This window comes from Prionailurus viverrinus, chromosome A2 (assembly GCF_022837055.1).
Source record: "Prionailurus viverrinus isolate Anna chromosome A2, UM_Priviv_1.0, whole genome shotgun sequence".
Classification (NCBI taxonomy): Eukaryota; Metazoa; Chordata; class Mammalia; order Carnivora; family Felidae; genus Prionailurus; species Prionailurus viverrinus.
Genome location: NC_062562.1, coordinates 22,288,688 through 22,302,367, shown reverse-complemented (window position 1 = coordinate 22,302,367; position 13,680 = coordinate 22,288,688). Strand labels below are relative to the sequence as shown.

Below are 13,680 nucleotides of genomic sequence, written 5' to 3'. Positions count from 1 at the left end.
CCCATGAAGACCACATATCTGATACACAAAAGGTACTCAAACCATCTCTAAAGAGCAAGGATAAAGATTGGGTCATGAGGTAAGAATTGTGATTACGGCAAGAGAGACACAGGCTAGAAATCAGAAGAGATTCAAGGAATTCACAAAAAGGGACCAAGCCTCTTCAGAAACATCCCTAAGGCCCATCTGGCTATGTTGGATCGACAGAAACCCAGCATCAGCTGGAGAGGAAAGGGGGCAGAAGGAAGCAAGCCTGGAGCCCATTATGTTTCTGCTTCTCAACAAAGAGGCAAGAGCAGGTCCAGGCACGTGCTCAGGGCCACGTGAGCTTGTGGCATGTCCGCTGACCCAAAGCCCGTGTCCACAGTGCCATAGCTGCCTGGCATTATTTTCCAGTTGGCCTATTCCAAAACCACTTCTGTTCTACCGAAATGAATTGGGCTCTCCCCAAAGGCATCCACACCCTTGTCTGCTAAAGAAACTGGATGGAAGAGTCACCCGGGAGGGAGAGGGGCCGGAAGGGTGTGCTCACGGAAAATGTTTGCTGGTGATTTCCTGGCTGAGGAATGGCTTTCTTTCTCTTCCATGCCCTGGGACCCTTCAATGCCCCAAGAATTCCATCAGCATTCAGATAGTGACACCAGCTCATGATGTGTCTGCCCGAGAACCCAAAAACTGATCACAAAATAAGAATAGATCATAGAGACGGATCTTAGGACATGCTGATGGTCTAAGATGCTATTCTCCCTAGGCCCCCACAGGAAGCATCAGGGGCCACTGGTCATGGGGGTGGCTGCAGATTTGCTGGAAAACTGGACTGGGAAGTTTGGTGGGATCCTCACGGTGGTTCAGCTTTAATGGCACCCAGACCTAACACAAATCAAGGCTGGATTTGAAGTTGGCTGCTCACCCTAGATATATTCACATAACCCATAAGACCCCTTCCCAGGTCCATCCTTTCCTCACAGCAATCATACTCTCATGCTCACCAGAGCATGGAGTCATGGAAACCTGCTTCATAATAGGTCCTTAGCAAATAACATGTAACTGCATCCTCACAACAACCCTGTAAGTTTCCATCAACCCACTTTGCAGATGGGAAGAGTGAGGCTCAGCACTGTACCCAAATTCACACACCTCCTAGCTGCCTGGCCCAGGTTCTACCCAGGTCTGCTTCACCCATTCTAATGCCTCCTTCTCTCTGCTATACATTTGCTACATATATATATATATATATATATATATATATATATATATATATACACACACACACATATATATATATATACACATATACATATGTATATATGCCAGGTACTGGCCATGAACTCTTAATCTCTACACCTGCACTACAGGTGAGTCTAGAGGTAACCATCAAGTGGCTTGGGTGTTGGGGGAGAGGAATGCTGAGGGCCATGGACCCAGACAAACCACAGGGCCAGGAACCAAGACTTGTGCTTCTCTGTTCTTCCTGCTGGATGCCCAACGCCCAGCAGGATGCCAAGCACATGGCATGTCCTTCACAAGCACTGACTGTACAAATCCAGACAGTTAACTGAATCTGAGGAAGCCCAGGTGTCCCTGGCTACAGGTGAGCAGGAAGGGATCAGAACAGATCAGTCTGCCTTCTCCAAGAATGGCCGCCTATGGAAATCTGACTCGTAGGCGACTAATGTCCACCAGGAACAACTTAGGCTCAGCAGGCATCACCTCAGGGTGGTCCCCACACACCCTACAGGACGCAGAGCATCATGACACATGCCCATCACGCAGCTTGTAGAGAGGCTGGGCTTTAACCTGCCCTGGGTTCACATTGCTGTGGCTAGACCTTGCCTTCACAAGTTCATTCTATTCATCTGATGTCATTTCTGTCAACTGCATTTCATTGTGCTCGGCCACACAAGTTTACGCAGCATTGTTGTTTTTTTTAATAACATAGCAACCCCATTTAATTTTTCTTTAATCCATGTGCAACTGAATGTCATGTGCAGGAAGATTGCTTCAGACAATGGTTGCTTTTATTGTCGGACACTTAGGAGTAAAATGCAATAACATGTCACGGAATTCCCCTCAACCCAACTTTATAACAAGGTCCATTCTGATTTTCTTTCTTTTTGGTACAAATCTGGTCCTTATATTACATGGAAAAAATATGTCCCCAGGTTAAGGGTTTCCAAACGACATCACAGATGAAGGACTCTCTCTTTGTGTCTTTCCCTCTCATGTCCGTCATGTCTGGACTCTGTTTTCTCCTGTTGTATACCTGGACCAAATCTGCTTCATCATCCTGGTCTTCCAATCTTCATTTAATCCTTGGCCCACCTGTCATTCTACACAAAACTGAGGCCTTGCCTTCCAGGGAACTATCTCCAGTGATGTGGCTCCACTAAGAGCTACTATGGCAGTTAAGAGCTATAGGTAGCCATCTACATTAAATTTAAATAAAATTACCTAAAAATAAAAACTCAGTTGCTTGGGGTACCTAGGTGGCTCAGAGAGTTAAGCGTCTGACTCTTGATTTTAGCTCACGTCATGATCTCACCATTATAAGATCAAGTCTTGTGGTGGGGCTCCTCACTGAGCATGGAGCCTACTTAAGATTCTTTCTCTCCTTCTGCCCCTCCCCTGCTCTCTCTCTCTCCCCCCCATAAAAACAAACAAACAAAAAAAAAAACAAACAAAACTCCATTGCTCAGTCCCACCAGTCTCATTTCAAGTGCTCAACAGCCCCATGTGGCTAGTGGCTACTGCATTGGATAGTGATGATCAAAGAACATTTCCATCATTGCATAAAGTTCTACTGCACAGCACTCATCTGGAGACATTTGGGCAAGACTGGTCCTTTCTCCTCACCAAGCCACTGATCAAGAGTGAGTCAGAGGAAACTAAGGCTTATACCCACTGGATATGGGTGGTTTTTGCCTGTTCAACATCCATTCCCCTCCTTCCGATTTTCCTTCTCCACTAGTGCCTCATATCATTTGGGTGAGGTTAACATCTCTCTTCCTCCTTTCCAGATCAAAGGGTAAACCCATTTATCAGGCTTGACCAATTTGTGAATTCCATCCTGAATTCCATGAGGCACCATCAGGCATGGGCATATGACCCAATCCCTGGGCCTCTACTGAAATGTTGGGAAGAAAACTCTCTCCACTGAGACTATAGGGAAGAAGGCTGGGCAGCCTTGAAGGCAGCCATCAAGCCTCTGGGGAGGAAGAGCTCACCTGAGTAAAGGTAAAGCCAATGAGAAAAGAGCCCATAATGGAGGAAACAAGGCAGAGTCATGTGGCTTGGGTTCCTAGAACCAGGCATGCCTAGCTTTTTCAGGTAAGTGAGCCAATAAATTTGGTTCTTTGCCTGACCAGATCTAGCTGGATTTGGGCCGCTTAACTGAAAGGAAAGGACCTTAATGACCACAACCATCACAATGACTCTGGCTGGGACAATGCTTCCAAAGCCCTGCCCTTGGATTACAATGATCCCCTTCATTTCCTGTCCCCAGCCTCCCGTTTTTAATCACTGGCATTACACTATACGATTTACCTATGTCCTGTGAGTACTCCTGCCAGACAGAGTCAGGCACTTCATAGAGCTCTCCTGGTGCACGTGGATTTAATGGCCACTGCTTTCACTACTCAAAACCTGGAGGAATTTGCTAAGGAGGAATCCTACCCACGTGCACTCCAAGGGCACTGTCTGGAAGGGATGGAAGGGGCCTGGCCGACTGCTCTGAAGCGTCTTCATCAATTCAGATTTTCTTTTCTCTGTCCTCAGCTGTGGTTGCTCTAAGATTCAAAATGTGTCATATTTAATGCAATCACATTATAATCACTGTATATAAGCAATTGGTATATAGGACCCATGGACTCCGGAAGAAAAAAAAACTGAACTGAAATTCAGGAGACTGAGTCCTAGTTCTGGTTGTACTATTTACCAGCTACAAGGCCCTGAGGCAAGTAGCTTTGGCTCTCAGGTCTCAGTTTTGCTCCCTGTGAAATGGGGATGAGAAAAGCCGCTGCATGGTGGGTGGAAGAGTGAGCTCGCATTGGTGCCTCCGAGTGGCAGGCAGAAGCAGGTGGCCTGAATTCCAAGTCCTACACTGCCACTTACCCTCCATGAACACCTGAGGAAGACATCACCTTTATCTGGGCCTTCGACTCACTCTTTTTTTTTCTTTTTAATGTTTACTTATATTTTAGAGAGAGGGAGTGTGTGAGTGGGGGAGGGGCAGAGACAGGGGGGTGATACAGAGGCTCTGAAGCAGTCTCTATCCTGACAGAAGAGAGGCCAATGTGGGGCTCGAACTCATGAACCATGAGATCATGACCTGAGCCGAAGTCAGACACTTAACCCACTGAGCCACCCCGGCGCCCTCTTCAGCTCACCTCTCACGCAAGGGGTATTGGGCTGACCTCACCCTGATAATACAGGAAAAAAGTCATCTGAAAGAACAGTGATGACAGAAAAATGTGAGACTATCTCAATTTCACATTCACTAAAATAAATACATGGAAAAAAAATCCTACAAAGCTTTATACTCCAAATGCCTTCAATGCCAACTTCCTGGTTTGCAGCGCTACCATCTAATGGGCCTTGGAAAACGACTTCTTTTTCCCTGTGAGGGCCAGGTTTGATTACATGGAGAAAGACATGTGGCTGATTTCACCAACACCGAGATCCGAACGCCTTCCAGAGCCAGCTACGGAGAACAGAAGGTTCAAGAGTGCCCGAGCCAGGAAGACATGCCCCAACGGCGTGCCAGAAGGTGGCCAGTTTTCGTTATTTTTCTAAATTAAAATAAACAATTTATTGGAAATGGTGACAGTTCCACTTTATTATGAAACTTCAGTGAAGGAGGAGGAGGTGGCTCTTTATCTTTGCTCCACGCACTCAGGCAGCATATGCTGCTGCTGCCCGGGAAAAGGCCTCGCTTCCAAAGCAATTAGTACAGCTTTATGCCTGGGGAGATAACCAAGAGCCCCACAGCCTCCGGCGCCTGAGTGCCAGCAGGCCCAGCAGGGCTGCTTATCTCCGTGAAACAGTCACAACATCCAGGCCAGCGGAGGGTCCTGGAGCAATAATCCTCTCCCTCCACCAGCATTTGATTTAGTTGAATCAATACTATAGTGCTCTCTGTGATACAGCAATCACGTTTTTCCTGTCTACATAATTATAACGAATGCTTGAGTCCTCCCAATTAAAAGCAGGGGACTGATATGACAAATGGACATGAGGAGACAAAACCATCCCCCATCCACAGAGCTGGGGGTCCGGGCTAGGGGGACTTAGGGGGAAGGCTAACAGCCACCAATCCACGATGCCCATCAAAGTCACTGGCATTCAGCAGACCTGAATTATACACCCACTAGGTGTGGAGGAGGTCACTGCAGCACCCCCGCCATGGCTTTGAAATTGCCTCACCCAAGTCCTCCAATGGCAGCCAACATTGGCCCAATGACAACCGTATGCTGGGCACTAGGTGTTTTGCATGCATTATTTCGCCTGATCCCCCTAATGACTCTAAACGGTACTATCAGGTTCCTGTTGTACATATCAGCAAATGGAGTCCCAAAAAGTGAAATGTTTGCCCAGGATAGCAGAGCAAGTATGAGGAAAGGGAGCCTCAAAATGTGAAGCCCCATACTCGAAACCCTGTGCAACACAACCCCTCCCAACACTGAGAGCTCAGCTCCCTACATCCCTGACAAAGTACAGTCCTCAGGGGTGGACAGAGTCTATAGGGTCATGTGCAAAGCCACGATCCCATTCAGGGCTGGCTTCATGGGCATGTGACCTAGGCAGCCACACAGGGCCCCCTGCTTGGTTTAATGCTTTGCCATCACTGTCTTGAAATTCTTAATAATTTTACTTTTGAATTTGTGACTTGTAAATGAAATTCCATGGACTAAGAGCATGCGTGTGAACAGAGCAGGTATAGGAAGCATGTGCATGTCCGCTGTTCCTCGCTGACCATTCACACCTAGCATCCATAATGACCGGGGGTCCAGAATCCTGGGGGACAGCTGTAGTGCAGGCCTTTATCAAACATGCTTGACTTTATTAGGTCACTTAGCACCGTGCTGTCAGGTAGCTTAGGGTACATGTTTATTGACAAACTAAAATTAAGAGGCTAAAAGTGAAGATACCCTGTATAGGGTCTTCCACTGTCAGTTTTAGCAGTAATAGACACGGTACCCCTTGCCTTCTAAAATAGGGACGTAGCTCATGTCAGTCAAGTCAGCCTGAACAGACAAGCAAAGACTGTTGCATTCTTTTTTTTTTAAATTTTTTTTTTAACATTTATTTATTTTTGAGACAGAGTGAGACAGAGCATGAGCAGGGGAGGGTCAGAGTGAGAAGGAGACACAGAATCCGAAACAGGCTCCAGGCTCTGACTGAGCCACCCAGGCACCCCAAGACTGTTGCATTCTGATGTCAGACTCCTCATTGACATCTCTGTGGTCCACTGCCACTGAGCTCTGAGCGCAAACCACAGAAGCCTGTTGGTCAGAGACCCAGAGACAACTGACTTCTGACCTGACTAGGATACTAGACCACATGATGATTTAGTATAAATATGGACTCTTCATCCTAATATAATTCCTCCTGACAACACCCTTTCAACTCCATCCCTGAGATGATCTTCCCAGGCTCCAGCTGAGGCTGAGAAATCCTGTGGCTGAATTATGACTGCATCTTTTGGGCACCCACACATCAGGGACCTAGGGCAGTGCCCACACAATACAGTTTACAGGAAAGGCACATGTCCTGTGGCACTGCTACCCCAAAGCCCAGGCTCCAGTGAATCAGACTGTCATTTGATTCCAGCAGGGAAAGTAGACAGTGACATGGTGTTTCTCAAACATGAAAACAGAATGGCCCAAGAGGCTCGTGGTATTAAAGAGCAGGCCCAGATGTTTGCAATTTGGGGGAGAAAGTACAGATACTGAGAGAACCTTGTCTGAGCTGGTCCTGGTTTCTCCTTAACATTGTCTATAACAAATTGAAGTGTCTGAAGATAGCAGCTGTTCAATGCTAACGCCGAATTGGAGACGAGAGATCTCCTGGACGTGAACAATGGACAGCATTTCAACATCATTTTGAGGGCAACAGCAGTATGTGTGCCAGGTGAGATGGTGGTGACGAGCCCAGAATTGGTGACTCTCTACAATCAGAAAACACCTGAGATGGAACAGGGGCCTGGAGCAAAGCCATCGGAGGCAAGGCTGTGTCCAGGACCACTCACTGCTGTACTGTGTCAGTTCACTGTCCTCTTTGTTAGGGTTCGAGGGAACCTGCTCAGGGCACCCCTGAGAGACTGAAGAGAGCCACAGCCCAAATGCTACTTGGACAGAAATATCTGCTTTGTGTCTCCATGCAGTACCATGGTGTGTATATAAACAGCAGGCCTCACTCTTCGCATCTTTCTGACATTTCTGAAGGTCCAAGTTCATCCTCTATAAACTTTATGAAAACTTTGATTTGATTCAGCTTTGCTTCTTGGGGGAAGAATGCTTGCATCAGTTTCAGTGTGCAAGAGCAGACAGAAGTCACAGTGCCAGTTAATTCCAAACATGGTGCCAAGCTCCGTGGAAGCTTTGACTCTGAAGAGATGTGTATTTATAGTCAGCATTTAGGGAGAATGGAATGCAGATGTGGCCCCGGGGATGCCGAGGGCTCATCTTCACCAAACCGTCCCCTCCCTGTCAGGCTGACAGTCCCGTGCACACGGATGCAAAGTCACAGCCCAGAGTGGAAGCCGGTAGATGCCGAGAACACACATCTGGGGTCACCGTGCAGGGGGTGGTGATGGATGTGCCCTGACCCACCCCAAGCTCGCCCGTTCAGCGATAGCAACATTCATTTCTGGAAGAGCCTGGCAACGACAATGTGACCCCATGAGACAACTACATGAGAACTTTTTCTGTAGAATCACTTAGAAGATTTCCATAGTTTTGTAAAACTTATACTCAATTAAAGTGTATTTGTTTCAATGATCTCTGTAATTTGCCAAATTAATTACATATGGATATCAAACTTGTCTGATGGAAATCTGTGAATAAGAAAATACCCTGTATAGCATTGTGACATATTTTTTAGGGATGTATCAACATTTGACCAGTCAGTCCCCTGCTGATGAAAATTTAGTTTTTCAGGGTCTTACTGTTTCAGACGTTACTATAGTAAATATCTAGTACACATACCATAGTGACACAATGCGTATGTATATAGTAATAGCAGTGTAACAACTCACAGAAAGGAAGTTATTAGGTCAATAATTTCTTCATTTATACCATGCAGGGTTACAACGAGAATTTAATGAGATAATCAGACAGAGTGCTTAATCCAGTCCAGCATATATACTAAGCAGTCAGTAAAGGTTAGGTTTTCCTAGTAGGGCACCGATGGCATTGTATTTTGAGGCTATGAAAGTATTTAAATCAAATTCTAAAAACAAAAACAAAGCCCCCCTACAAGTGTGCCTACAAGTGTGCAAAAGGAAAGTCATTGGCTCCTATCAGGGGAGGACCAGGAGCAAGGACTCAATGATGCACTCCAGGCTGGGTTCCTCTGTGTCTATCTCCCAGAACCACTGGGCTTCGTTCTGCCAGGTGGCTCTCAACCACACAGCTGTCTACATCACTGGTGTCACACTTTCCTGGCTCAGTCTGCCCAGTGGCCAGAGCTAAGGGTGCCAGATAAAAACAGAATGCCCAATCAACTTGGAATTTCAGAGAAGCAACAAATAATATGCTAGAAATGTATCTAATGTTTATCTGCAATTCAAAGTTAAGTGGGTTCCCTGTTTACCTGTTTTGCTAAATCTGGCACCATGACATCAGACCGATTTCCACAATATTTTTTAGCAGAAAAGTCCCCGGAAACACACTGATTAGCCCAGCTTAGGTTATGTATCTGGGGCTGAGCCAATCAGGTGGCCAGAGAATGGGACCATTGACTTACCCAGGTCTGGATCATGCTCCCATTTCTGAACTTGAGGTTGTAGTAGCAAGAGCTGGGGAAAGTCCTACTTAAACTTCACCAAATGGGTTTGGTAAAGACGGAGGGATTTCACTGATAGGAGGGAGGAGGGGGTGCTGGACAGATAAGAACTGCAGCACAGTGAATGTATAATCAGCTGTGGGAAAGGTGCAGCCCTTCACTGGCTTAGGCCACATTCTCAACGTACTGACACAGCCAGGAAAGCAAAGACGTGTCCACACACGCACACGTGTGCACGCGCGCGCACACACACACAGTTTCCACGGTGAGCAAGGTCTTTACTCTGCAGCATATTGACAGGAAACACATGTAAAGAGGAGATAAGAAACAAATGGTAGCTTTTCCAGAGAAAATCACAATATGCCTCTAAAATGTTAAAGGGTTTCTAGAAAAAAGGTGGTCCTGCGAATGGTCCTGCGAATATCTCAGCAGAAAGAATGTCTGAGATAGAAGAAAAGATATTACTGCTGATAACTAGTATTTATTGCGTGCTTTCCACACACCAGCCTTGGCTTGAGCACACACGAGTAGTGTGTCCTTCAAGCCTCATGGCAACCCCCACGAGATACTGCATTCTCATTACTCCCTTTTTATAAATGGAGAAACAGATTCAGATGGTTCACATCACTTGACAAGATCTCACAGCTAATAAATACAAGGGCTGAAATTGAAATCTAAGCATTCTGTCTTTAAAATATATATTTCTTCCCATCCCCCCAAAAACTTTTTATTACAGAAATTTTTAATTGTCAACTCATGGTGAATATTATTTTATCAGCATCCCACCACCACTTTCCTCTAACTCCCGTATGGTCTCCAAGATGGCCTCCAATGATCCTCCCCTCCTGATATTCACAGCCTCACGGGGGGGTCCTCCAGGGTTGCTGCTCTGTGATCCAGAGTTGGGCTCTGTGATCAAGAGAATACAGCAGTGATGATATGCCACCTGCAAGATTAGGCTGTAAATGACACCATGGCTTCTGTCATGGTTGCTTTCCCAATCTCTGTTGGATAATTCACTCTAGGGAGGCCAACTGCTTTGATGGAAAGAGGCCTATGGATTGCCCACTGAAACTGAAGCTTCCAACCAACAGCTATAAAAGAACTGAGATCTCTTCCCAACAGCCACATAAATGAGTTTAGAAGTAGATCTTCCATCCTAGTCAAGCCTTCAGATGATCACAGCCCTCAGCCGACACCCTGCACGCAACCTTGTGAGAGACCCTGAGCCACAACCATCCATCCTCCTGCATCCCTGACCCTCAGAAACTGTGTGAGACAATAAATGCTTCTTGTTTTAAGCCGTTAAATTTTGGGGTGATTTGTTCTACAACAACAGATCATCCAGATTATTGGGAAACATCCCAGACATCACATTATCTCATCTGTGAACATGTCAATATAGGTCTCTGAAAGAAAAGGACTTTTAAATACAAAAGCCTAATAGTCATCCCACATTGTGCCAATCACAGCCACTGTTTGAATTAGGATCCAAATAAAGCCCCCACATTGTGCCTTGTTGAGGGGTTTCTTAAGTCTCTCATGCTAACTCCCTTCCTTATTTCTCTCATAGTTTTTCGTTAAAGGAACCAAGTTGTTTGTCATGAAGAGTGTCTCAGAATCCACATTTCACTGATAACAATTCTCAGGTGTCATTTGACATGTTCCTCTGTCCCCTATTTGTGAACTGGTGGTTACATTTATAGGCTTGATCAGATTCAGGGCTGATTACTTATGGATGGATGGATATATTTACTTCATTTATGCTACTGTTACTTCCCTCAGACAAATGTCTGGTAGTCTTCTTGTGATGTTGACAGCCATTGATGCTCAATGCCTAGATTAGTTCACTAGGGGTCACACTTCAATTCTATCAACCCTCATCGTTTATTAAAAATTTCCAGAAATTTCTAGAAAGAAAAGGTTCCCTTCCTGCACTTTATTTTTGAGAGAGAGAGAGAGAGAGAGAGAGAGAGCGCGCGCGCGCAAGCTGGGGAGAGGGAGAGGGAGAGGGACATAAGGACAGAGAGAGAATCTCAAGCAGGCTCCATGCTCAGTGCAGAGCTTGATATGGAGCTCGATCCCATGACCCTGGGATCATGACCTGAGCCCAAATCAAGATTTGGACACTCAACTGAAGGAGCCACCAGGCGCCCCACTTCTTGTACCATTTAGCTGACAGAGGAACCATTTGTAGAGGAATGTTGGATAAATGCTTGCTACTCTTCATTTTTTATTGGTTTCCAAAATAAATATTGGACCAATGGTGACCCTCTTTTTTTGGGTACTATTTTGAACTTGTGGTTTTGCTGCCTCTTATTTTTATTTTCAACATGGATTGTAACATACATCATGTGTTTTGATCTGTTGCTAATTTTTTAAGGAGAGACTCCCAGTAAATCCATCTCTGGTCAGTGGAAGCCTCTTCCCTTTAGGGTTGCAACCAAGTCCTTTCACAAGAGTCGACAGCTTCCTGCTCTCACAATGGGCAATATGTGCCAGGTTAGTCTTGTTCATTTTCTGCCCTGAGCTAGAATCGGCCATTTCTTCAAGGAGCCCAATAAAACCCCCTTTGTAACCACTCGCACTCCACAGCATCTGTGTTTTCCTTGGGTAACACCCGGGTAATGAGAGGGACGGAGGGACAGAAGAAAAAGCAAAAATGGGCTGACTGAAGAGTCAGAGAAGGAGCAGTCATGTGAGAAGCTCATGAAGGGCATAGAATGTGGGATGAATCTCACTCCAATAACATGGACAGCCCATGATTAAGAACCCTTGAAATGTCACATACTATACTTGATCAATTAATAAGCAAGAGCAGATCTGGTGTCTAGACAGCAATCAGTAAGTAACACCAGTATATGCAAGAGTAACAAAAGCCATCAAGGAAAGGCTTACAGTAGTTTGATGCTACACAGCAGGAGCACTGAGGGAGGGCCCAGAGACAAGTTGACTAGGACATGAGAGTCACAGGTAGAGAAACAGCATGTGCCAAGATCCTGTGGCAGGACGAAACAGCGCACACTTAAATGATTGTAATAAACTCACTGAGCACAGAGAGGGAAAAGAAGCTTGGGCCTGGAGAGCCAGGAAGGAGCCAGACATGGTAGGAACTTGTAGGCAACATCCAATGAATTATTTTCAATGTTTTCAATGAATTATTAATTAGAGGCTGTTAAGGATCAGAACTCAGAGCTAAGATAGAATGACATAATATGGAACAAGAAGCCTTTCCCAAGGACTCCCAGATCAGAGGCAGGGGGGCCATGAGAGTAAACCAAAACACAGACCTCAAAGAACAGGTGACACAGGCCCAGGGCCATTCACACACTGAAAAACAAACTGCAGTAATCCACAGGAAATGGACACATGGATCCTCATCACAGGACGTGAGGTCAACACAGAGCTTTATAGATAACATGCATCTTCATATTCCAGGAAATTTAAGATTCAGTCACTGGCCAGGTGAACAAAATCGCAGAAGAAATCTCTCCAGCAAAGAATTTTAAGACACGTGAATAAAGGAACTTTTTAGATTCACTGTCATTGTAAGATTAAATATCCAAGTTGTTGTTTAAATATCCAAGTTCTTTTTCCCAAAGAAAATGCCTCTTTTACAAATGTGCAGTCTACCTGACAGGTAAAAATGCAAATTAATAAACATGTATATTGTAAGAAACCTTGTGGCTCAAAGTGACAGATCAACAGAATTATCAACTGTGCTAAATTCTACTACTTTGGTCTCTTTCCTGGGGACAGTCTCATAAGGTTCCTTATCTGTATCCACCTGTGCAGGTCACCCATGCTGCTCATCTTCATGTCCAGCCACTGAGGCACTGAGGCCACTGCCCGTGTCCACCAGCCACTGAGGATGCGGGGGCCCATCCTCAGCACACAGACGGCTGGTCTGAAGAAGGCAGGGTTGAATCATGTCCTACCTGCTGCTGGCATGCCAGTCACTTCAGCTGGCTCAAAAACGAGTTTCTCCGGGGGCGCCTGGGTGGCTCAGTCGGTTGGGTGTCCGACTTCAGCTCAGGTCATGATCTCACGGTCTGTGAGATCCCCACATCGGGCTCTGTGCTGACAGCTCAGAGCCTGGAGCCTGCTTTGGATTCTGTGTCTCCCTCTCTCTCTGCCCCTCCCTCACTTGTGTTCTGTCTCTCTCTCTCAAAAATAAATAAATGTTAAAAAAATAATAATTAAAAAAAAACAGGTTCCCCAAACTGAGGGTTGCTGGAGGGGGGTTAGGGAGGTAGGTATGGGCTAAATGGGTGATGGGTACTAAGGAGGGCACTTGTTGGGATGAGCACCGGGTGTTATATGTCAGTGATGAATCACTAAATTCTATCCCTGAAATTATTATTATACTATATGTCAACTAACTTGGATTTAAATTTTTAAAAAGTAATTAATTAATTAAAAATTAAGAAAAACAAAAAGGTTCTCTCGTGGTAATCAGCCAACTGGGTGTCCTCAACCTGATTAGCTGGCCTCACCCCTTCCTGCAGCTGGTTGTCCTCCCTGGTTGTCAGAGCATTTTCTTGGTGCCCTGGAGGTTATGTGCTTCTCCTCCTGGTAGGCAGTAGGTTTGATGAGTTTAATTTAATCTCTACTCACCTCTAATTGAAATTAAAGGGACTCTACGAAGAAAATCATTATTCCCATCAGGTAGTGAAA

General features: G+C 45.5%; 1 protein-coding gene across 1 annotated transcript in view; it reads right to left on the bottom strand.

Annotated features, from left to right (window-relative positions):
- Positions 1 to 13,680, bottom strand: part of CACNA2D3 (calcium voltage-gated channel auxiliary subunit alpha2delta 3) — an 865,909-nt gene that overhangs the window by 405,525 nt on the left and 446,704 nt on the right. The gene's annotated exons all lie outside the window — the stretch shown is intronic.